Below are 24,619 nucleotides of genomic sequence, written 5' to 3'. Positions count from 1 at the left end.
ACCAGAGGTGTTACAGGCTTTTACCTCCTTATTCAAGCTCTTGCATTCTCTTCTCTTAATGTCAAAATGTTCTTTAGCATCTTCTAGCATGTCAAACAATTCATCTTTGGTAGGCTCATCATCATCACTATCACTATCATTTTCATTTTCATGTTCATTTTCATCATCATGTTCTTCATCACTTTCATCATCACAAGATTGTACCTTAGTGGCCTTAGCCATGAAGCATGATGAAGATTCGAAGAGAGAAGGCTTCTCATTGATAGCAATGCTTGCAAGAACCTTCTTCTTGGTGGTCTTGTTATCATCACTATCATCATCATCATCACTTGAGGAAGCATCACTATCCCAAGTGACTACATATGAACCACCCTTCTTCTTCTTGAATGCCATCTTGTCCTTCTTCTCTTTCTTTTCTTTCTTGTCCTTCTTCTCGTTCTTGTTGTCATCATCATTGTCGCTATTGTATGGGCATTGAGCAACAAGATGATCTTTGCTTCCACATTTGAAGCACCTTCTTGACTCTTCTTTGTTCTTGGATGAAGACTTCTTTCTTCTAGCACAGTATCCCTTCTTCATCATGAACTTGCCAAACTTCTTGACAAAGAGAGCCATCTTCTCATCATCATCATCATCCCAAGATTCATCCTCTTCACTTGATGTTTCTTGCTTAGCTTTTCCCTTGGATGATGTGGCCTTGAATGCCACACTCTTCTTCTTCTCATCCTTCTTCTCATCTTTCTTTTCCTTCTTTTCTTCCTTCTCATATTCATCTCTATATGTATCATCGGTCATGATGTCTCCCAACACTTGGTTTGGTGTCATGGTGTCCAAACCACTTCTTACTAGAATAGTGACCAATGTGCTAAATCTTGAAGGTAAGCATCTCAAGAACTTGTGGGAGAAGTCCTTGTCCTTCACCTCTTCTCCAAGTGCTTTGAGATCATTGATAAGCACTTGAAGCCTATGAAACATCTCTGGCACACTCTCATCCTCCTTCATCTTGAAGCTTGCAAACTTCTCTTTGAGGATATATGCCTTAGCACCCTTTATGGCTTGAGTGCCCTCAAATGATTCTTCCAACTTCTTCTAAGCTTCATGTGCCATCTCAATATTCTTGATTTGCTCAAATGTTCTTTCATCAATTGCATCATGAATAGCACTTAGAGCAATGTCATTGTTTTGGAGAAGCACTTCTTCGGCCGCGGAGGGATTCTCTGGATCTTCAATTTCAATTTTGGTTTCTACCACCTTCCACACCTTTCTATTGATTGACTTGATGTGTGTGGTCATATTTGACTTCCAATAAGGATAATTTGTGCCATCAAATTGGGGTGGCTTCTTGGTGTTGTTGATTTGAGCCATTTTTACACCGAAGGTTGTTAAGCCTCAAATCACGGTGACCTTGGCTCTGATACCAATTGAAAGGTCCTAATGGCTAGAGGGGGTGAATAGCCTAATAAAATTTCTACAATAACACTTAACAAAATAGTTAGACAATAATGAGGCGAAGCAAGTGTTGCGCTAGCCTACTCAAAATGCAAGCCACCTACCACAATTCTAGTTTAGAAAATATCTATTCACACATTAGCTATAACACTACTCTATGTTAGTGTGCTCTCAAAGGCTAACTAGAGATCCACACCAACCAAGCAAGCAAGCTCTCACAACTAGCTACACTAAAGAGCTTGGCAACTAGTTTGCGGTAATGTAATGAGAGTGATCAAGAGGGCTATACCGCCGTGTAGATGAAGAAACCAATCAGTCACAAGGATGAATAACAATGAAGACCAATCACCTCGGAATCAATGATGAACACAATGATTTTTACCGAGGTTCACTTGGTTGTCGGCAAGCTAGTCCTTGTTGTGGCGATTCACTCACTTAGAGGTTCACACGCTAATTGGCTTCACACGCCAAACCTTCAATAGGGTGCTGCACAACCAACACAAGATGAGGATCACACAAGCCATGAGCAATCCACTAGAGTACCTTTTGGCTCTCCACCGAGGAAAGGTCTAGAACCCCTCACAATCACCACGATCGGAGCTGGAGACAATCACCAACCTCCGCTCGACGATCCTCACTGCTCCAAACCGTCTAGGTGGCAGCAACCACCAAGAGTAACAAGCGAATCCCATGGCAAAACATGAAAACCAAGTGCCACTAGATGCAATCACTCAAGCAATGCACTTGGATTCACTCCCAATCTCACAAAGATGATGAATCAATGATGGAGATGAGTGGGAGGGCTTTGGCTAAGCTCACAAGGTTGCTATGTCAATGAAAATGGCCAAAGGTATGAGCTTCAACCGGCCATGGGGCTTAAATAGATGCCCCCACGAAATAGAGCCGTTGTACCCCTTCATTGGGCACAATGCGGGCTGACCAGATGCTCCGATCATGTTGACTAGACGCTGGACCTCAGCGTCCGGTCGCCCGACGATAGCCATGTGTCCTAATTTCAATGGTCACTTGAGTTGACCAGACACTGCGCTATACTGACCGGACACTGAGCCACCAGCGTCCGGTCTTTTCTAGTAAGGTTCTAGAAATGCTTTTTGCCCACCGGACGCGTCTGGTCAAGAACGACTGGACCCTACCATCGTCCGGTCATAGACCCTAGCCTCTGTGCACTACCCGACAATAGGACCGGACACACCTCGCCAGCATCCAGTTGCTGAGCGACCCAGTGTCCGATCGTTTGACCGATGCCAGCATCTCTGCTGTTACAACTGACCGGACATGCCGGTTCCACTGGGACCAGCATCCGGTCACCTTGTGACCAGCGAGACTAACTCCTCTTCACCTCTAACTTTTTCACCCTTGCTCAAATGTGCCAACCACCAAGTGTATCACCTTGTGCACATGTGTTAGCATATTTTCACAAACATTTTCAAGGGTGTTAGCATTCCACTAGATCCTAAATGCATATGCAATGAGTTAGAGCATCTAGTGGCACTTTGACAACCGCATTCCAATATGAGTTTCAGTCCTCTTAATAGTATGGCTATCAAACCTAAATGTGATCACACTCTCTAAGTGTCTTGATCACCAAAACAAAATAGCTCCTATGGTTTGTACCTTTGCCTTGAGCTTTTTGTTTTTCTCTTTCTTCTTTCCAAGTCCAAGCACTTGATCATCACCATGGCATCATCATCGTCATGCTATGATCTTCATTTGCTTCACCACTTGGAGTGTGCTACCTATCTCATGATCACTTGATAAACTAGGTTAGAACTTAGGGTTTCATCAATTCACCAAAACCAAACTAGAGCTTTCACCTGGGCACCACACCCGATTATACTAAAACTATCCAAATTGCTCGGGGTCCCTGACCCTACAATCGACAGGTAAAGGATTTGGGCACACCCGAAGGAACGATGAACCGCCACATCAACCTAGCTCTACTTATACTCATATAAGTCATATGAATGGTTAAGCATAAAGTTGAACATGCTAAGATCATAACATACAAACTATATGCTAGTTCATATGTTAAGATTATAACATGAAAACTATAGTCTAGTTCATATGCACTACTATATTGATAATATGAGAACAAGGCTATGGAAGAACTCTTCATAGTATTCATACCAAAGTTGCTCTTCTTCCAAGGAGCCATGCTCTCCAAGGTAGCTCTTGCCTAGCTCCAAACTACTACTAAAAACTAGAAGAGTACAAGACTGTGGTAGTGCGGTAGAGGCTCCAAATATTGGTGTATTGAATGGTGAGCACCTCTGTTGACGGTCCTTAACACCTCATTTTAGACCATAAACTATGCCTAAAAGCATGATAAAGTGAGGTAAAACATCATCACATGTGTAGGATTTGCTTTATAAATCACCTAGTTCCACTTGTACATGGAGATTTATTTGTATGCAGGAATTATAGCAAAAATTGTACAAAATGGTGAAGAAAATGGACAAGGGAGGCAAGTGGATGTGGCAGGAAGGCTAGGGGCCCACATGCCATGCTGGCTGGCCCCACCATGGTGCCGCCCGATGCCCTACTTGCCCATTCCATGTCACCGATCCTTGGGAGGGGTCCTCCAAGCCTTCTCCAGCGTTGATCTTAAGCTAGTTTGCACCGATGGTCATGATGGAGTGGTCTTGGATCCATGGGTCCATTGTCATGGACTTGGATCCCTCCAACCGACCTTGGAACCATCTTACTGGCCAAATCTTCACATGTGTTGCCTTCACAACTGCCTTTGAGAGCCAACCAAGGCCCTATGATCGAAAGGCGGTGAAATCAAGGGCCAGCCGACGCCCCTACCATGCCACTCGGTGCCCAATACCTCCTACAGCAACCAATCTTGGAGAGCTATAAATAGTTGTGTGAAGCGTCATTTGTAAAGAGCACCATCTCATTCCATCACTACAAGTGAGAGTAGTAGCTAGGCAAAGCTCTGTAGCTCTACTACTTAGAAGTAGAAGATAGGGAGAGAGTGAGGAGAGGCTTGGAGAAGGGCCAGGGTTGTTGGCATCCTCTCCATTTGTGCTTCGTCGAATGAAGCTCTTCTTTGAGTGAAGTCCGACATGTTCTGTGGTAACTCTGCTCTTTTGTATTACTTAAGTATTACTTATAGTATTGTGTTTACTAGTTTCACCACTTGGTTAGAGTGCTCTAGTGTCATTTCATCATGTATAGGATTAGAGTAGTGAGTCTATAGATTAAGCATGGTGCTTAGGCTATAGCTTGCATGTGTTTACAGCTAGGCCTTCGGATAGATTGTGGTAGGTGGTAGGTGGTGGCAGCCCTATCCATCCTCTGTATTCCACCATGATAGGTCTAGTTATTAAATCATAAGGCTCATGACAGACCTTGTCTAGTTATCCCTCCTGGTTGCTAGGTGGGTTGTGCCCCGATGTAAACAACCATGACATAGGTTTCCTTAGTCTTGCATTAGTTCATAGAAACCACAGATATCTTTTCTACCCATTATCTTTACCCTTGTGCTATCCTTGGACAACTTAGTTCTTAGTCTAGTTCACTTTGTGTTCCCTGTGGAAATACAATACCTTGGAATACTCCCAGGTGAAAGCTACATTGACATCCGTGTGCTTGCGGATTTATCTATTTGTCATATCTAGTGTCAACAGCCTCCCCTCTTCTTATACTATTGTGAGGTCGGTTTGGTGTGCTATACATGGAAACCCTTATGTAACCGACCTCCCCTAGCATTAATGATGCTGCCTGAGCAACGTAGGCCCGAGAGGTGGTGGCGAGGGTACAGTCTCACCCAAGGTGCGCTCGCTCCCTGGTTGGCGCTTTGGCCACCATCCTTCTTAGGTCGGTTGTTGGGTGGGCCTAGACCGTGTCTACGTCGGTGCTTGGCCCAGAATTAGCATTTAGATGGGCCTTCTTCTCCTTTGCAAATGATCTTCTTTGTGCTTTGATGTATGGCGTACTTTTGTCCATTTTCCCATGTATTTGGTGTATGTGTCCTACAAAACACTAAGTATCCAATACATGTAGAAATATGTTAATAATAAAAGCATATGTGTTGATAGTTTGTTTATTTCTCTAGTTTTGGATATTAGTTGGCGGTTGGAATTGATCATTAGTGGCCGCCAATAGTGTCCAATCAACGTTGGGGGGAAGAAAGAAAACAACAAAGAGATGCATACCGTGAAGGAGGCGAATATGCTTGACACAAAAATGGACCTACTATTGAAAAGACTGGACGAATGGGCCCACGAAAAGGAAGACATGAAGGGCACCGTCCAGGCCATAGACTCACAAATGACTTGCGAGGTCTATGGAGAAGTCGGACACTCGGGGAGCGATTTCCTCGAGACTCATGAAGACACTGCATACATCAATAATGGGTTCCGACAAAACAATAATGTGTGGAACAACAAGTCCCGCCCACAAGGAGGTAATTCAGACTTCAACTCAAATTTCAATTTGAATCAACCTTCCTTGAAAGACTTGGTCTTAGGCCAAGCAAAAATAAACAAAAATCTCACTAAAAAGCTGATGTTTAATGAGAAAATGCTTGAAAACTTTAATTCAAAAATGGGGTCTATCTTCCTCTATTAAAAATCAATTGAGCTTTAATAAAATGATAGAAACACAGTTAGCTTAAATTGCTGCTGCTACTCTAATTAATAATGAAGGGTAAATCCTGAGGCAACTCGAGAATTCCTTTGAAAAGGTTAATGTGGTGACCACGAGGGGTGGTAAGTCCACTCGTGATCTACCAAACCCTAACAATAAAGCAAGGAGAGCACAAAGGCAGCAAGAGGAAGGATCTTTTCCATCAACAAAAACACAAAAAGACCAAGAAGAAGAGGAAATGGCACTACAAGACTTTGTCGACACAAGCTACTTATCATTTTCTACAAGAAATAGGAAGCAAGCCATAGACGAGCAATTTGCTCGTTTTGTGGAGATGATAGAGAAGATACACGTAAGAGTCCCATTAATAGATGTCTTACATGTACCTTCTTACGTGAAATATATCAAGGACATAATCAATGACAAATGACCATTGCCATCCACAGAGGTCATAAAGCTAACGGAAGAGTGTAGTGCTGCTATACTCAACTGTCTACTAGAAAAGAAGAAGGACCCCTAGGTGGCCCACAATCACATGCTCAATCGGGACCCAGTGGTTTGATCATGCCTTGTGTGACCTAGGGGCTAGTGTCAGTGTGATGCCCAAGGTCGTATTTGACAAGTTGAACTTCACACACCTAGCACCAACGCTGATGATGCTCTAGCTGGTTGACTCAATGGTCCGCTATTTGGTAGGGATTGCTGAAGATATCTCGGTGAAAATCTAGGGATACTTCGTCCCTGTCAACTTCATAGTACTCTACATGGAGACAACGAAAGAATTGCCCCTCATCCTTGGGCGACCTTTCCTCAGCACTGTGGGAGCACAAATTGATGTTAGAGCTGGAGAAATCCACTTCAATATCAATGGCAAAGAGGAGAAGTTTGACTTCCGGCCCAGGCAGGAGCAATGCTCTAATCCGTATCAAGTATGGGCTGAACCCACAAGGCATTAAAGAGGTTGAGATCCAGTGTCAACCAGTGGACAGCCTCTTTAAAAATAGCAAAGAAAACAAAAAGAAGCCGGAGCTAAAAAAACAACCCAATTCCAAAAGAGGAAACACCCAAGGTTATTCCCACACCTCCTAAAAAGAATACAACGGTATGGAAACAAAAGGAAGAAGCTCCAAAGTCCACCACCACACCACTACGAACAAACAAAATGGTGTGGAAACCGAAGAAAGTGCAATCATCCATGTCCACTTCTCCAGGCACGGATGTACCTTCATTGAGCAAGAGATGAAGGGAGAAGAGTCCTTCTCGTTGGACTTTAAACGTTCAACCCTTGTCAAAGGTAAATTAGTAGTTATCTTTTATGATCATAATTTCTAGATAATAAAACTATATTTATGCATGTTAAAAGAAAAATAATAATAATGATAAAAAAGTTTAAGTTCACCTTTCTTTATCATTGAATAAATCCTGTTTGCTCTTATATGCTCTATACAAGTATGTTTTGGTTTGGGCATGATCTTTTGTGTAAACATACTTTCATAGGCTTTTCAAATTAAGCATGATGCTTAGGTTGATTAGCCTGCCTTGATCAAATGCATAGTTTGATCATTGTACAAAAACTACTGAGTATAGACTATGGGTGGAAGAAACAAAAGTATAAAACTATTAGTAAAACCATATAAAAACATATAATAAACAAAACACATAATTTACCTCGTACTCATCATGAAGTAACCCCAGACCATAGGCCTGGAGCTAGCTTGGGGGACGACCCCCATGGAGGTAACTTGTACCTTTTATTTCCCGCATTTTTATTTTTCTACATTTATTAGCGCATATATAAAAAAATATATTAAATTCAAAAAATAAAATATGATAAAAGCAACAAAAATATGAATTCCACTCCTCATATGTGTTTTAAGAATGTTTAGTTTCTCCTAAGTTGAAATGATGAATAGTTGCTCTGTCTATAATTCATCTGTGCCTAGGTTATAACTTAGTATTCCCCAAGATTTAAGTTTGTTGGCTAAAAATGTCTCTACCTAAAAACTTGAAAACTTGTGGGTTGAAAAAGCATGCTCCTTTTCTAAGTTGTTGCGAGTTATGATATGGTACAAATATAATTTGCTATAATTTTATTCTAAGAGAGACTAGATCTGAAGTTTTCAATTTTAGAAATGCTAAAATTCAAGGTTCCTCAATGATTATGAATACCTACCGAGGCCATATGACATGATTCAAATACAAAACCTTAGTCATATGCTACTTATTGTTATATTGAGCTTTGTCAAATTGTTTGTGACCCTTGTTGAGATTCTCGTCATACGCCCATGATCAAGACACACATATACCCACAAATAAATTGGTGACTCTTACACTAAGAGTTACGCAAAGACATGTTTTTCCATCCACCAAATAATTACTCCATTCATTTATCATGAGTTTCTCTTACTAATTTCATATGCCAAAAAATAGTATGGGCTATGTTAAAAACAAAAGAAGAAAGAAAAGAAAAATATCCATGCCAAAAGGGCATGAGAGAAAAAAATGCATGTTAAAGAGCATGAAGAAAAGAAAAGAAAAGAAAGAAATGAAGATAGCCCATACTTTATGTAAGGAAAATGGACCCTAGGCCCATTTACTTTGGATTTTGGTGTTTGATGACCAACAGAAAAATATTGGACCAATAAATTTGAAAGTAATTGTTTTGTAGTTCAATAGGGTGCAAGATGTGACTTGGACAGAGGCGATATGATGATCTAACGATCAACACAATAAGCAAGACCATAAAAGCACAAGAGAAGATCTAAAAAACCAAGCAAAGTCCAAGCACGAAGAAAGGAACCAAGCCAGACACAAGATCACAAAGAAACAAATGAAGAAGGGGCTCGGCAGAGACGACTGGACACTGCCACAAAGGCACCGGACGCGTCCGATCATTGCTCGTGCAACCATAGTGACATACGCGATGACCGGACACACATGTGACACTGTTCATCGTCACGGCAACATTCTCAGCGTAACCGGACACGATGGTAGGATGATTGGATGCACCAAGAAGTAGAGTCTGATCATGGCTAGAAAGGTTCCAGAGCGGTGCCAGCGTGACCGGATGCGTCTGATCGAGTGAGATCGGACTCGGCCTAGAGTTTGATCAAACACGCACGCTCCAACGATCGACAGGATTGGACACGTCCGATCAGGACGTGATCAGCGTCCAGTCACTAGCAGAAAGTTGGGTCTCGGGTCCAATGGCTAGTTCTCACTTGTGGGGCTATAAATATGCCTCCAACCAACCATTTGAGGGTGAGAGAGCTGAGGAAACATACCAAGGGTGTTGATACACCATTTTAGTGATATCGGCTTGCATAGTGCTTAGTGATTCATTAGGTGATTACCATAGGTGCTTTGCGAAGTGCTTAGGTTGATTAGACCACCACTTATGTGCTTGCTCTAGGTTTAGGCCTAGTGTTTAGTGAGGTTTGCACACCTCTTATCACTCGGTGCTTGCACGCACCATTGTTGTACATCGGAGGGGCTTGTAGTCTTGCGAGATCACACCAACCGTGTTTGTGGTGTGGCCACCACTGTGTACCGAAGGGAACAAGGCCCACAGCGGTTCGGCCAGAAGCTTGATAGTGAAGATAGCGGGGAGTGGTCTAGGAGAGGCTTGCCGAAAGGCACACCAAAGACCCACTTTTGCGTGGGGAAGGCCCGGGGCTATCCACGGAGTTACCCAATTGGGAGCTTGGCCCTTGCGAGGGATTCCTTGTGAGGGGCTCTAACGAGGACTAGGGGGAAGCTTGAGCGCTTCTCGATTCCTTGGTAAAAATACCAGAGTCATCGACGGGAGTTTGCACCTCTACCTCATCTTTACCTTCCACATTTACATTGCTACCTTGGTTGTGTGCTTTACTTCCCTAGCTTAGTTGATAGGCTAGTTGATAGGATTGGAACCTAGGTTGCTTCACTCTTTTGCGGTAGAGATAGCAACACACCTAGCAAAACTGTAGTTACAAATTTAGACTAGGTGAAATTAGAGGTCTTATTTTAAAGTAGATTTTTAAGTTGCCTAATTCACCCCCCCCCCTCCTAGGTGTCATGGTCCCTTACACTTTCAAATAAAAGGCATTACTCCAAAGGAGAGAAATTCATGATCAAAGGACTACAAAAAATTTAGAATTAGGAACATTATAAAAATTCCACACACTTTCACATTTTGATCAAAGTGTATGACTTGCATCTCCTTGAGGTCTGGTTTTTTACTTAGCAAAATATGTGATGCAAGTATGCCTCGCTTTCATACCTACCCAAAACTCCACCAAAAAGCCTTTTAGTGGTAGGATGAAAAGAAGCCAAAACATCAAATGCCTTGGTGAGGTTTCATACACATTGAACGATCAAGAGAATCATTTGAGGAACTTATATTTTCTTTGCAAAAATTCATAAAACCTCCAGATAGACAGTTGATCCAAGAATGAATGATTGGTAATTCTATTATAACTGTTCTATCTTGCTACCGCCCAAGAACTTGGATAAGCTATTTAAATTATTGAAGCATACTTTGTTATAGGAATGACACTTATGAAATATATTTGGCATAGTTGCAACTCCTAATCAACAACCAACTACTTAGCTATTTGCTCGGCATGAGCAAAGGTTAAGCTTGGGAGATTTGTTGGCGGTCCTTAATGACCATATCCGACTGCCAAATAAGATCCAAAACAGGAGAAATAAAATAACTTATAGCACATATGCTCTGACTATTGACATAGTTCCACTTGTATTGGAGAATTCCTATTTTATAGAACCTATAATTGAATACAAGGGAATTATAATCAAAATAATCCTTTGACAAAGCATCAAACATATTCGGTTCAAAGAATAAGATGAAAGGCCCACTCCATCGAAGAATCTAAGCCAAGCACTGACGTGGGAGCGACTAGACCTAGCATGCAGCCCAGAGCACGAAGGCGGTGCCGAGGTGGGTCGGTCCAGGTGTGGCCGCACTAGGGGTGCGGCCGCACCACCCCCACCTCCTCCTGGCCCCACCTTGCATAGGCAGTGCATTGATGACGCTTGGGGTCGGTTAGGCTAGTTTCCTAATTTATCTCCCCCTAAACCGACCTCTAGCTAGTATAACAGCAAGGGTGGAGCTCTTTTTCACACACACTTGATTTGGGCTCTACACCTCCACTTCTCTACTTGTAATCTTTTACTTTTTAGTAGTATTTGGAGCTAGCAAATCTATCAAGGAGAGCTTGGCTCTTTTAAAGAAGAGAGAAATCTCGGTATGAATACTATGAAGAGTTCTTCCAAAGTCTTGCTCTCATATTATCAATATAGTTGTGCTATGGAATTAGAGTATAGTCTTCATGTTATAATCGTGACATATTGTTGACAAAAGTTAACAACCATTATAAACCGTCAATATAACATACATAAGGGCATAAATATAATCACCAACGAAGGTCTAGGGGTTTAAACTAACAAATTCCATAAGTTTTAGTGAATCTTGATTTTCTACAGGGTCCGGTTGAGTCCTTTGTAGTCCACTCTCCGAATATAGGTGCAAGTAGGGTCCGGTTACGAAGGAAGAACAAGCTTTGTTCTTAATCTTCCTTAGTAATATCCCTTATGTGTAGATATAAAGATAACCTTAGCCATGACTACTAGGTGTAATTGCACTAATCAATGTATGCTTTGACTTGTAATTAAGAATGACTTAGGAATTATTCCTCTAATATTCTACCTAACCATGCTAATGCCATAGAAAGAAGTACTCTAATATTCTATCAAGGAGAGCTTGGCTCTTTTAAAGAAGAGAGAAATCTCGGTATGAATACTATGAAGAGTTCTTCCAAAGTCTTGCTCTCATCTTATCAATATAGTTGTGCTATGGAATTAGAGTATAGTCTTCATGTTATAATCGTGACATATTGTTGACAAAAGTTAACAACCATTATAAACTGTCAATATAACATACATAAGGGCATAAATATAATCACCAACGAAGGTCTAGGGGTTTAAACTAACAAATTCCATAAGTTTTAGTGAATCTTGATTTTCTGCAGGGTTTATCCACAAAACTGTCAAGGTGGACCAAGATGTTAGATTTAATTGTGCTTATCCAGAGCAAAACGGACACCAGAAGGTTCCAAAAGACTCAAGAGGACTCCACACCGAAGCGGAGGGCGAGATGCCATGGCCGGCCCCACCTATAGGCCGACCAGCCCCTAGGGCCCACCTGTTAGCCCCCCGTTGTTATGTCGGTTCTCCACCGCCTCCTAGGTTGCATCTATGCCATCCTTTAAATCAGTTTGATCCAAGGGCTCACGTTGGACGCCTCGGCCTATATATACCAGCCCCTACCACCTCCTAGCCATGACCCCAGTCATCAAGTCATTTGAGAAGATAGAAACCCTAGTCATCCTTAGAGCTCCACCATATTCTAGGGCATAGCTAGTTAGGCTAGGTCTAGAGGGAGGCAAGTAGGCTTCGCTTGGATTCCCGATCGTGTCAAGAGCGTGGTTTGGTATAATCTTTGTACCCCATCTCCTTTGTACCTTCATTATTTTTATATGCTTGCTATAATTGTTATGACAATATTAGGATTCATCTTATTCATGTTCTTCGTTATAATGTTCAACGTCCACTTTGATTATATACTTAGTATAGCTACTTTATCATTATGTTTATGCATAAGTTCGTATAGCGCTCACTCTTATGTACACGGGGTGGGTGGTTGACATTGTGTAAGCATGGTGCTTATACGTTGTTTACCTGCAGATACATCCTATATTCTAGGTCATGTGGTAGATCATGGATGTGACACTCCCGTTGAGTCCTTTGTAGTTCACTCCCCAAATATAGGTGCAAGTAGGGTCCGATTACGAAGGAAGAACAAGCTCTATTCTTAATCTTCCTTAGTAATATCCCTTATGTCTTGATATAAAGATAACCTTAGCCATGACTACTAGGTGTAATTGCACTAATCAATGTATGCTTTGACTTGTAATTATGAATGACTTAGGAATTATTCCTCTAATATTCTACCTAAATATGCTAATGCCATAGAAAGAATCACTCTAAGTGATTTATCATTATTGATGATCAATACTTATCATATATATATCTTATCCTATGACTTACCCCTATTATGAGTAGAATATTGGTTATAGTTTACTTCTTTAGCAATAGTATAAGTTATCAATACATGTCCATGCTAGACCTTCCCTATGGTAAAAATATAAATAACGATACCTTGAATACTCCCGGGTGAAGTGCTACAATGATATAATTATTTATGCACTTGTAGATTCTTTTCATTCATATATTTATATATTCTTCCTAGTCACATAAATTAATAAAGACCTACCTAGTATTTTTCTATTAGTAATGCTATATAGTACCAACAAGCATCTCTGGCATCATCACTAGGGATGACAACCTAGTAAAGTAATGTTAGGAGATATAGGTTTATAATAGGTGGCTACTAAACAAGTGACAAGTTAATAAATACCAAGAAGCATTTATGGTGCCGTTGCTAGGGAAGGTAGCTAGGCAAAGGAAGTATTGATAAACTTATACTTATTGATGTGATCGAGGAATACCATTGACCTCTGCTCAAATAGGCTTACCCTTGTTTTGTCTACTTGTGTATCTTATGTAGGGTAATGTATGACCTGTTTTGACCTTCCAACAAACTATGTTGAAGATCCAGAAGCATTAATCAGGAGGACTACAACTATACTAAAGAAAGTTCTAGCTTTAAAGTCGGAATAAAACTATTAAGGCGAAGCTTAACACCTGAATTTGAAGCCATGGCTAACAAGACTCTCTGTGAATTTTCTGCTTATGACACACTAGTGTTAAGCATTACATTTGGCACTTGGATTTCATGAGCACAAGCATCATCCAAGCATTCATGAGCATGAGCATATGGAATTTCATCTTATTGTTTACATATTATCACATGTGATATTGATTATATACATGCATATGCTTGTGATCATGTGTGACCAATGCAAGTGATGGTTGTGAGGTCACAAAAATACCTTAGACACATCTAGGATGGAAAATGGAACAATGTTTGTATTCATGACATGGGCCAATTTTGCTTCTAAGTCCTAGTTTACTCATAATGTTATTTTTCATGATCCTACTTTGACTAGAGTTGAACTATAGCATAGAGGGTTTGCATGGTAGTGCACCTTTAATAAAAGTTGTAGTTCTTGACATGTGTAACAAACTTTGTTTTAGGGCCATGAGCTAATTCAGTGCCTAGCATGGTCAAATAGAGCCCACAAGTAGCAATGAAATGTTGTTTTCAAACTTAGAAAAATTTGCTATCATTAGTTGATTACAGTTTCAAAGTAGCACACTCTAGAGCTTTGCATTTTGAAAACCATGATGAATTAGATTTTACTCTCCAAAGCAAAGATGGAGAGTACATGTAGCTCTACAACTTTCACTAATACCATTTTCACTGATTCACCGTAGATTAGGAGATAAAGGTTAGTGAATAGGGCCGTTTTAGTAGGCCTAATGGCCTTTTCAAAACGGTCCGATGCGCGTCGGTCATGGCCGACCGGCTCAGATGCCATGCGTAGTATGTCGCCACTCTCCTGCCCACACATCACACTGTGAAGAAGGAGAGTAAGCTGGCTGCTTCCCATTTCCACTCACTCGCGCCCTCACTCTCTTCCTATCCCTCGCCACGCAAGTAGAGCAAGCAGCCGTGCTATCACCATCACCGTCGTGCCTTTGCCGAGCTCATGCACCATAGCTACGCCATCATCTCCTCTACCTCCCCGACCCACCAGTGTCTCCATCCAAGCCGAGGTAAAGCCACATTATGCATTTCTATCGCCGCCATGGCCGCGATGCGCCACCGAGCTCAAGCTCGCCGTGGCCAGCCATATCCACCGCTCCTCCTACCTTCTTCTCCCTTGGTCCATCATCGCCTTAGGTCACAGATGCTCACATCATTGTTTATTTAACCACTACCACCACCACCATGCAGGAACACATCGCTGCACCGAGCACACCTGCCATGGCAGCGAGCTCAAGCTTGCCGCACTGGCCCTCTCAAGACCCCGTCTTCCCCCTCCTGTGTTTTTTCTGAGCTGCTATGAACCCTAGTGCCTACCCCAAAGAAGTAGACCCATCACTGACTGCTGGCTATCTAGAACGGCATGCACTGCACCACCGTTCTCTCACCACCATGCCGCCATGCACGCGGCTGAGCTCACCGGTGCTTTGCCAAACCCTAACCCTAGCCCTAGGTCGTCAAGTAGGTCACCCTGAAGCCTTAACCGAGCTCGGGAGAGCTCGACATTGCCAAAAATGGTAATAGCGCTACCATGCACCTCCACCGCACCGCCATGCTCACCACCACCATGTCTAACCACCGTAATCGGCTCAACCACATACACCACTAGACGTGGGTTGACGAGGGGAGCACGATGGTGGTGGTGGTTTCGCCGAAAACCTTGTCGTCGACGAGTTCTTGCTTGTCAAGCCATGCCCTTGTTCTATGTGTCTATCGTGTGGGGTCATGTTGACTGTGGGCCCCTACTGTTAGCCACAGTGGGTGTATAGACCGGGTGTATGTAGTATATTTTGGATTTTTGAGTGTTTTTCTTTATTTGTTTTCACAGATTTTGTAGCAAACTTCAAAAATTGATATCTTGAGCTAGGTTTGTCCAATTTGAGTGAACCAAATTTTGTTGGATTCATCATGAAGTGTACTATTTGATAAAAATATGAAACCTACTATTTGGGATATTTTTCTGGTGGAATTAAACTGAGCTATATAAGTGCTTTTAAATTTGTTTCCATCTTGTAAGATGCATATCTTGAGCTAGGGAAGTGCAAACATTATGATTAGAATTTTTCTGGTCTTGTGTTGACATGCTCTAGCTAGGAAAAATGCTAAACCTACCATAGGAAAATTTGGGATATGGTCTTTCTATTTAATTTTAATTAATTGCTAGTTTCTAGCGAAAATAAATGGGGTAAAAATACATAACATATGATCATGCAAATTTTTACACAATATTCTTATGCTAGGATGAAAGTAAGAAAAATAGGAAATATGTTGTTTCACACTTTTCACTAGGCTAAACTATTTTTGCTAAAATAAGCCTATGCAACTTGTCATTTTTGTAGAGGTTGCTATACTTATCCAAATGGCATGATATTTGTACAGTAGACTATTGGGGTCATATGTAACCTACTGTAATGTTGTTAGAATTTATTGAGCACTAGAAATATTTATCTTTTAAATCACCTTATTACATAAGGAAATTAATAAATGCATGTAAATAAGTTATTGGGGTTTTACCATGATGATTTCTAGGGTGCTTCTGATGCATATGGTCTGTTGGTATTGGTAGTTATGCTCAAAGTTAATTGGTTTTAGGCAGCTAGTTAATTATTGCTCTATAATTCAACTAGATGGCTGCATGTGTAGTTTCTGTTGTGGTGACAATTTCATGATGATAATGATCTTTCCTGTGAAACTTGTTAATACCAAAGTTGTATATAACTTACTCATCTTGCTTTTCCTAAAATTTTAAGGTCATAGGCCTAATGGTTTAAGAGTTATAGCTGTTAGAAGTCTGTTAGATTTGCTTGTCCTCTTTACAGATCTGAAAGATTGAATTGTTTGACCTAGATAGCTACTGAATCACCTTAAGATGATTAAAAGAATGTTGTAGACAATTTTATAAGCTTTACAAAAAGTCCAAGATCATATTGTTTGGATGTGTAAAACTCTAGTTATGGTCAAAACAAGTGGCTGCTATCTTGCAGTCCAGAAAATATTTTAAATAGGTGTTTGTTTAATTACTAAAGAAGAGATATGCACCTACTCAGTAAAAGAAAATTTATCTTGTTATCACCCTAATACATTACTATTAAGTACACTTATGAGTATGCATTTTATCATATTATATCATCCATGTCATTATCTATGCATCCATAATATCTTATTTCATACTTATACATATAGCATCACCCAAAGGAGTAACCCTACTGGAATTAGAAGAAGTGTCGGAGGACAATCAAGAGGCACCCCAACCTGCAGCTCCCAAAGGAGAGGAGCCAGCCACTGACGAACTTCCAAAGTGCCTTGACCACCGACCCACTTCTTTCCTGAAAGGCAAGCCCCGGAGCATTATAAGCCTCCTATGTTTTATAAAATATCACTTGAGTCATTTATGTTTGATGCATTAGGTTATAAGAGTTGATTGGAAACCCTTGATGCATCGAACTACCTTGTCCAGATATATATACCTTTAACCTAGTATAGGTCTAGGATCAAATAACTGCTTAGCAATGCTTAGCTCGGTAGAAGTCGGGTGATTTCCTATCACCTGCGAGATATAGGTGGACACTGACCATGGTTGGCTATATTTGCTATCATGTAAACGAACCTTGGGATGTTGTAAATTGAGGCTGGACAGAGTCTATGTTGTAGGTTGACTCATGTGATTCCGTCTGCGCCGATTAAGGACCGCATCATTGTTGGTCCTCGGTAATTTTGAATGCATGCCTCTCATTTAGCTGATCGGATAACTCATTCCGACCGTGAAGCTGAGTAGCTCAACTTAGTCCAGGCCTTGTTCTATTAGAGTGCGCACAATTGAGGTAGTAAGGATGTGTGGGGAGCCGGTGTGAGGCCAAGGGCAGGTTAGAGTCCTGATCGACCTAACATCCGGTAGTGTCCTTGATTGTGTGGTGCTGATCGAACATGTGAATTGGACCCAAGTTGTACCAAAGGTGACCTAAGGTGACCATTGATCTGGTCTACCTAAGTTTGTCTTAGGAATACTTCCTAGCTAGTTGCAATCGATTCGAATCGCCATCTCTCCCAGATAGTGAGAAACTTGACTGAGCTTCCTTCTATCATAGTGATAATGGCAAGTGAATGATATAATAAATTGCTATGGTTACTATTGTTCTATCACTACTAAGATACCACATGTTTAGCATAGGTTAGTTGCCAATCTAGAGATGAATAGCTATAATTAACTTGATGACTGAATTATAAAATGTATAGCTGAATTAGTAGCTTTTTATGCAAAATGTTGTCAAGCTAGCTCCACTTAGAAAGCCTTGCATGATCCTTGGAGTCACTTTATTTTTGGTTTATGATGGGTAAGTCTAGCTGAGTACCTTCTTTGTACTCAGGGTTTATTTCCCACTTGTTCCAGATAACACTGTTTATCATGGCTACTGTAAGAATTACTTCTGTCCCGCTGTGGACGAGGAGCAGGCCTTGGGCAAGGCGCTTCTACTTATATATCTTATCTATGATGCTTTTGTGGGTGGTCATCACAAACTGGCTTGTATTAAACAATGGTGTGAGACGTTGGTTTAAAAACTACTTTGCTTCCGCTACTACTTTATTTGAAGTTGGTTTGTAATAACTTTAATCGTACTCTGATATACGGCAATATATTAGTGAACTCTATGTAACATGTGGCATGTATGTTGAATCATGTACGATCTTGGTTGTATGTTGGCAATGAATCGAGACCCTTCATGGTACTCGATGGACTATCGGGTTTATATGGGTTCAAGTATGATAGTGCGACCACTTGTGGGCTACCATTGTACTTGTGCTCTTATAAATTGGATGGTTCTATTACACTGCTCCAACTACGGCCAACATCTATACTGGACCAACAGTCAATGTTGGAGACAATGGATTCAACCTCAAGCCAGCCCTCATCAACATGGTGCAAGTAATCTAGTTTTGTGGAAAGACACATGAAGATGCAAGTGCACATCTCCAACACTTTCTAGAGATTTGTAGCACTTTCACCATCAAAGGAGTGACCCAAGATGCCATACTACTTCAACTCTTCCCATTCTCACTCTTGGGGAAGGCAAAGCAATGGTTCTATGCCAACAATGATAGAAATACTACATGGGATAACTACTCCACTGCCTTCCTAGCAAAGTTCTTTCCTACAGGCAAGACTAATGCTCTGCGTGGGAGAATTTCAAGCTTTTAGCAACAACATGATGAATTTGTCCCTGAGGCATGAGAATGCTTTCAACATTACATTACGGAATGCTCTCATCTTGGGATTGTAGAATTGGCTACTCATGTAGACTTTCTACCATAGGTTGACTAAAAGTACCCATAAGACTATGGATGCTACTATTGGAGGTGCATTCCTATCACTCACCATACTAGCTACAATAGCTCTTGTGGAGAAGGTGGCCTCCAACCAAGGTTGGAATGAAGAATGTCTTCAGACCCGCAAGAGAGGTGGAGGTATGCATCAACTCAAGGAGGTAGACATGTTGTCTGCCAAGATGGATCTACTGATGAAGAAGCTTGAAGATCAAGCCAATGAGAAGCAAGAAGTCATGCACATTCATGATTCTCGCATGACATGTGAAGAGTGTGGAAATACTGGGCATTCAGGGAACAACTGTCCTAAAACCCAAGAGGATGTAAATTTTGTCAACAACAGCAACTACTTTCGTCCTCAATAGAATCAAGGATGGAACCAGCAACAAAGACCGAACTACCAAGGTAACTATCAAGGTAATAATTTTAATAATTTTGATCAACCGCCCTTGAGAGAATTAATTGCTAGCCAATCCAAACTTATGGAGGGATTATCTAGAAAGGTAGCTACCAATGATAAAATTCTAGAGAACATAAATAATAGAATGAATAGCTTTGATTCTGCCATTAAGAACCAGCATAGCTTTAATAAAATGATAGAATCACAAATAGCTTAGTTGGTAGCTGTTGTTCCTCTGTCCAACAAAGGTAAGATTCTGGGGCAATCGAAAGATCTAGAAACTACAAATCTTGTCGATATTCACAATGCAACATATTATTATATACAACCATCGATGGGAAGGTGGATAGACTATACCTTGACAGAAAAGAAGAGCGATCCAGGGAGACCTGTCATCCCCTTCGCCATTAGACCTCACATTTTCAAGAAGTTGTCTATGACTTCAGAGCAAGTATCAACATCATGCCTAAGGTAATTCATGATCAAATTAATAAAGATACTTTGTTGTACACAAATATGCATTTGCAGCATGCAGATCAGTCACTCTGTTACCCCAGGAGTGTTCTTGAAGATGCCATTGTTTGAGTGGGACAATCATATGTTCCCATAGACTTTGTGGTTTTGGAAATAGGTGGAGATGTAAGGGCACTCATTATTTTGGGCCAACCTTTCCTAAGCACCGCAAAAGCCATCATATACGTTGACAATGCCAAGATCTTCTTCAGAATCAAGGATAGGAAGGAGAAGTTTTCTTTCAAGAACCACATCCTACAATCTCCTGGACATCTGTAGATGCCTTACCTGCCCAAAGAGACAACAGTGACTAAGAAGAAGAAGAATAGGAGGAGGAAGAACAAGGCCAGGTAGCCTCAAGAAGAACTAGTTAACAAGATCAACACACTTTGATCAGGGTACGACCACCTACTTGCTTCACCATTCCTTGCTAAGAAGGATGACCCAGGCATACTATTGGTATATTTAACGCACACAGATAAATTCGCAAGCATACGAATACCGCTGTAGCTTTCACTCGGAAGTATTCCAAGTATCATATCCATAGGGAAACATGTGAGACTAACTACGGTCTAACTTAACTAAGGGTAGCAACAAGGTTAGGATAAATAGGAGCGTAGAGAGGATAACTAAAGTTCTCTAGTTCTAACTTGGGTAAGCTTATGTCTTCTACTATTCAACTAGGGATATTACTAGGGAAAGACACCAGCAGAGGATGCTTTCCTTCGCAACCGCGTCCTATGTGCGCCTATAGACAGGAGGTGGACTACAAAGGATCAATGAAGCTATATAGAACTTATGTCACTCACGCAATCTATCACCTTATGGAATGCAGGGTGCATCCACAATTAACTTAAGTCTAAGCACCACGCTTACACTTACGATTAATACTCTACTCCCTCTAGAACAGGAATAAAGCACTCAAAAGAGACATGAACTTGAAGAACAATATAAACAAGATGTTTACTTGAATCAGAAGTTGATTACTAGAGAAATCTCAGAGGCAATCTCAAATAGAACTTGAATCTGCCAAGGTACAAGCCATAGAGAGAGCACCAATAGGCCAGCACCTCCTTCAAACTCTTCCCTCACTCTCTATCCTGCTATTATTTATAAGACTAGATCCTATAGAGGACTAATCTTCTCTTGATAGCTGGCTTTGATCCTAACGAGGAGAATATGAACTAGGGTTTTAGGATGGCTCCAGGGAGGGTGGTAGAGGCTGATATATATAGGCCGGAGCGTCCAACATGAGCCCTTGGTTCAAACCGACTTAATGGACGGCATAGATGCAACCTAGGAGGCCATGGAGAACCAACATAACAATGGGAGGCTAACATGGGGGGCCATAGGTCGAGCAGCCTCTAGGTGGGGCTGGCCGGTCCCACATGTCAGAGACACAGGCTCCGCTTTGGTGATTCGCCTTCTGGAGTCTTCTAGAGTATTCCCACATCGATTACACGGCAGAATTCCATAATTTCCTTTGATGAATAGGTCCCCCTTAATAGTTTTCTAGATAAACCCTGCTGAAAATACAGATTCACCAAAACTCATGGAATTTATTAGTTTAAATCCCAATACCTATGTTTGGTGATGGAATTAAGTATATATGCAGGTTATGTTGATGGTTTATAATTGATGTTAGTGATCGTCAACACATACCCACGATCGAGAGTACCATTGGACAAAGAATTTTTCATAAGACCTTCTGCGACATTGGGTCGGGTGTCAATATAATGTCCAAGTTAATGTATGAATACTTATTCGGTGATGAACCTTTGTTCCCTACATATATGCAATTGCAGATGGCGGACCAATCAATCTGATTTCCAGAAGGAATAGCAAAAGATATCATGGTAAGAATACATGATTAGTTTGCCCCTGCTAACTTCATGGTTCTAGACATGGGTGAAGAAGAAGATGATACACCTATTATGTTGGGAAGACCATTCCTCAACACAACCAACGCAATCATCTACGTCGGATCTGGACAAGTCCACTTCCAATTCCCTAGAGAAAAGGTACGCTATTATTTTAATATTTATACCAGTTATGAGCAGCCCAAGAAGACCCGCTCTATGAGGAGATGTCAATCATCCCAATGCTGGAAGAATCAACCTCCAAAGAATGAATGGAAAGAAGATGAAGAACCTAAAGAAGTTGTGAAAGATGAACCTACTCCACCTAAGTCAAGCCCACAAACCAAGCAGGTATGGAAAGAAAAGGTGATATCACCATTAGAGACACCGTCACAAGATGTGTAGCCATCTGGGTCTCCATCGTTGAGACCAGATGATGCACCTGAAGAGTGAAGAACTTTTTTCTAGCCAAGTCCTGTTCGGAGGACTTAAAAATCCAAACCCTAACCGTGAGGTAACATCGGTAGTTATCCATATTTACTTTTTAGTATTGCATGAATTACTTTTCACTTTAGCATATTCATTTTTATGCATTAGCATTACATTTAGAAAATAAAGATAAAAAGTTTCATGACTGCATTATGTCATTGCATCATAAAGCCTAAGCCCCATATGAAAAAATTTCTCGATGTGTAAAAGCCCAAGGGCATATTCACTGTAGTGGCATAAAAATAATAATAATAATAATCATATATTATGCATGCATATTTTCTTTCTATATTATATAAATAAGAATATCCAAAAAATATTAAATAGACATCCTACTAGAACTTTGCCAACTAGGAAATCTGTCTAAACCCCAAAGGACAACAAATCTCTAAATGGCTGACCGCTAACCCCTTATCCTAATCTGTGCCAAGAGTTTTGGTGTTCTTGTTGGAGTATTTTGCATGATGATCAAGAGTAAAGTCATCCATCCGATGTACATTTTCCCAAACTGTCGCTACACTCGCTGCACGAGGAATACAATTTCCAGATGGATGTGAAAGACTTTTGTTGGTAGACTCACTCTAAGAAAGACCACAACAACATCCAACTTAGGGGAGGAGCATCCCCCATGTATCTAGCTAAGTATTTCTTTCTCTTTTGGTTTTACTATTTTTAAGTTTGCTTCATATTTGCTAATGAAATCAAAAGATGCATAACAAACTAAAAGCAAAATAAAAATTTATCTTAGCTAGTTATATATATATATATATTAAGGTGTGATCTTAATTTTTGAAAACAAAATAAAAGGTGTGTTAAGTTTTCTTTAAGCTTGATTTTTAAGAGCTAAATAAAATAAATGAATTCTAAGGATAATCTCTTGCAATGGAAATAATGAATAGTTGCTCTATCGTAATTCCTTTCAAGTACCTAGTTTTTAGCCTTGAATTCTCCTGAGTTTTGGATACGACTGTTTTGATATAAGAATTTACTCTGAACTTAAAACTCGTAGGTAGCATATGCTTGATCTAAGTCTAGGTAATTGATAGATATGATATGAGAAGGTCTGAGCTGTTGTTTATCTTGTTCCAAGTGACACTAAAGTTCTAGAGATTTATCTTTTAAAAAATATGAAAATCCTACATGATGAGCTCCTATATGACAAAGCTTGTATTCCTACCAGAGCCGTATATAATATTTAGATTAGGAAAATTTCCACTCATATATGTTGCTTGCATTGTATTGAGTTTAGTCAAGCTTTGTTGACCCTTATGAGAGGTTTGTCATGCTTTTAAAATCAAGATCACGTACACACCACCCAAATATGTACTACTCCTACACTGGGGGTAAGCGCAATAACATGCCATTCCATCTAGAACCATCCAAAAATGTTTTACTCCTACACTGGGAGTAAACACCAAAAATATTCTTGATAGGATATGCACCAAATAAATGCTCCAAAGTTCTTGTTGCTATCTCTCAAAAGTTCTATTACAGAAAAGAAGCATGTGGCTATGTAAACGTTATTCAAAAAAAGAAAGATGAGAAAAAATGGATAAGCATCTGAGATATTTAAAACAATGGGTACTTAGATGCCCACTCGGAAATAAAAAGAGAAGAAAACATGAATAAGATAGCCCATGTTTTCTTGCAAAGTTGTTTTCAAGTTTCAAAAGATAGATATGTTTTCAAGGAGCATAGTAGAATTAGGGTAGCCACCAAATATATCCATCATACATCCACACACATGCACATATTAATTTGATTGTATGAATCAACTCTCTTTGGATCCGAGGTTTGACTTTACAATATATGTATTGCAAGTATGCTCTTTCATGCTTTTCCACTCCTATGAGCTCCACATAAGCCTTAGTTGTAGGAAGAGAAAGGCATAACATCACTTTTGCCTTGGTGAGGATCCATAAATATCACATATATTGAGAGACTTGAGAGTGTCATACAAAGGAAGCTCTGAGTTTTATTTTAAAAATCTATAAAAAAACTCTAGAATAATGGTTGAGCAAAGAACTTGAGACATAGTGCTTGACTTGATCATTCTATCTTTCAAATGCTCAAGACCCAAGTGAAGGCTAAAAAGCTCCATGGTTGAAGATAATATGGGTAAGTTTGAAAGTCAGATCGGTTTATTCCAATCTGGAGGAGAATTCTTGTTTGAACACATGTGTA

General features: G+C 40.5%; 1 non-coding gene across 1 annotated transcript; it reads right to left on the bottom strand.

Moving 5' to 3' along the window:
* Positions 1–19,017: 19,017 nt before the first annotated feature.
* LOC136541023 (small nucleolar RNA R71) lies at positions 19,018–19,126 on the bottom strand. Its single transcript, XR_010780136.1, has one exon. It is a non-coding gene; the product is annotated as a small nucleolar RNA R71 (small nucleolar RNA).
* Positions 19,127–24,619: the final 5,493 nt, after the last annotated feature.

This window comes from Miscanthus floridulus, chromosome 2, assembly GCF_019320115.1.
Source record: "Miscanthus floridulus cultivar M001 chromosome 2, ASM1932011v1, whole genome shotgun sequence".
In the NCBI taxonomy this organism is placed as follows: domain Eukaryota; kingdom Viridiplantae; phylum Streptophyta; class Magnoliopsida; order Poales; family Poaceae; genus Miscanthus; species Miscanthus floridulus.
Note: the sequence above shows the minus strand (reverse complement) of the source record. Positions and strands in the feature narration are given on the sequence as shown.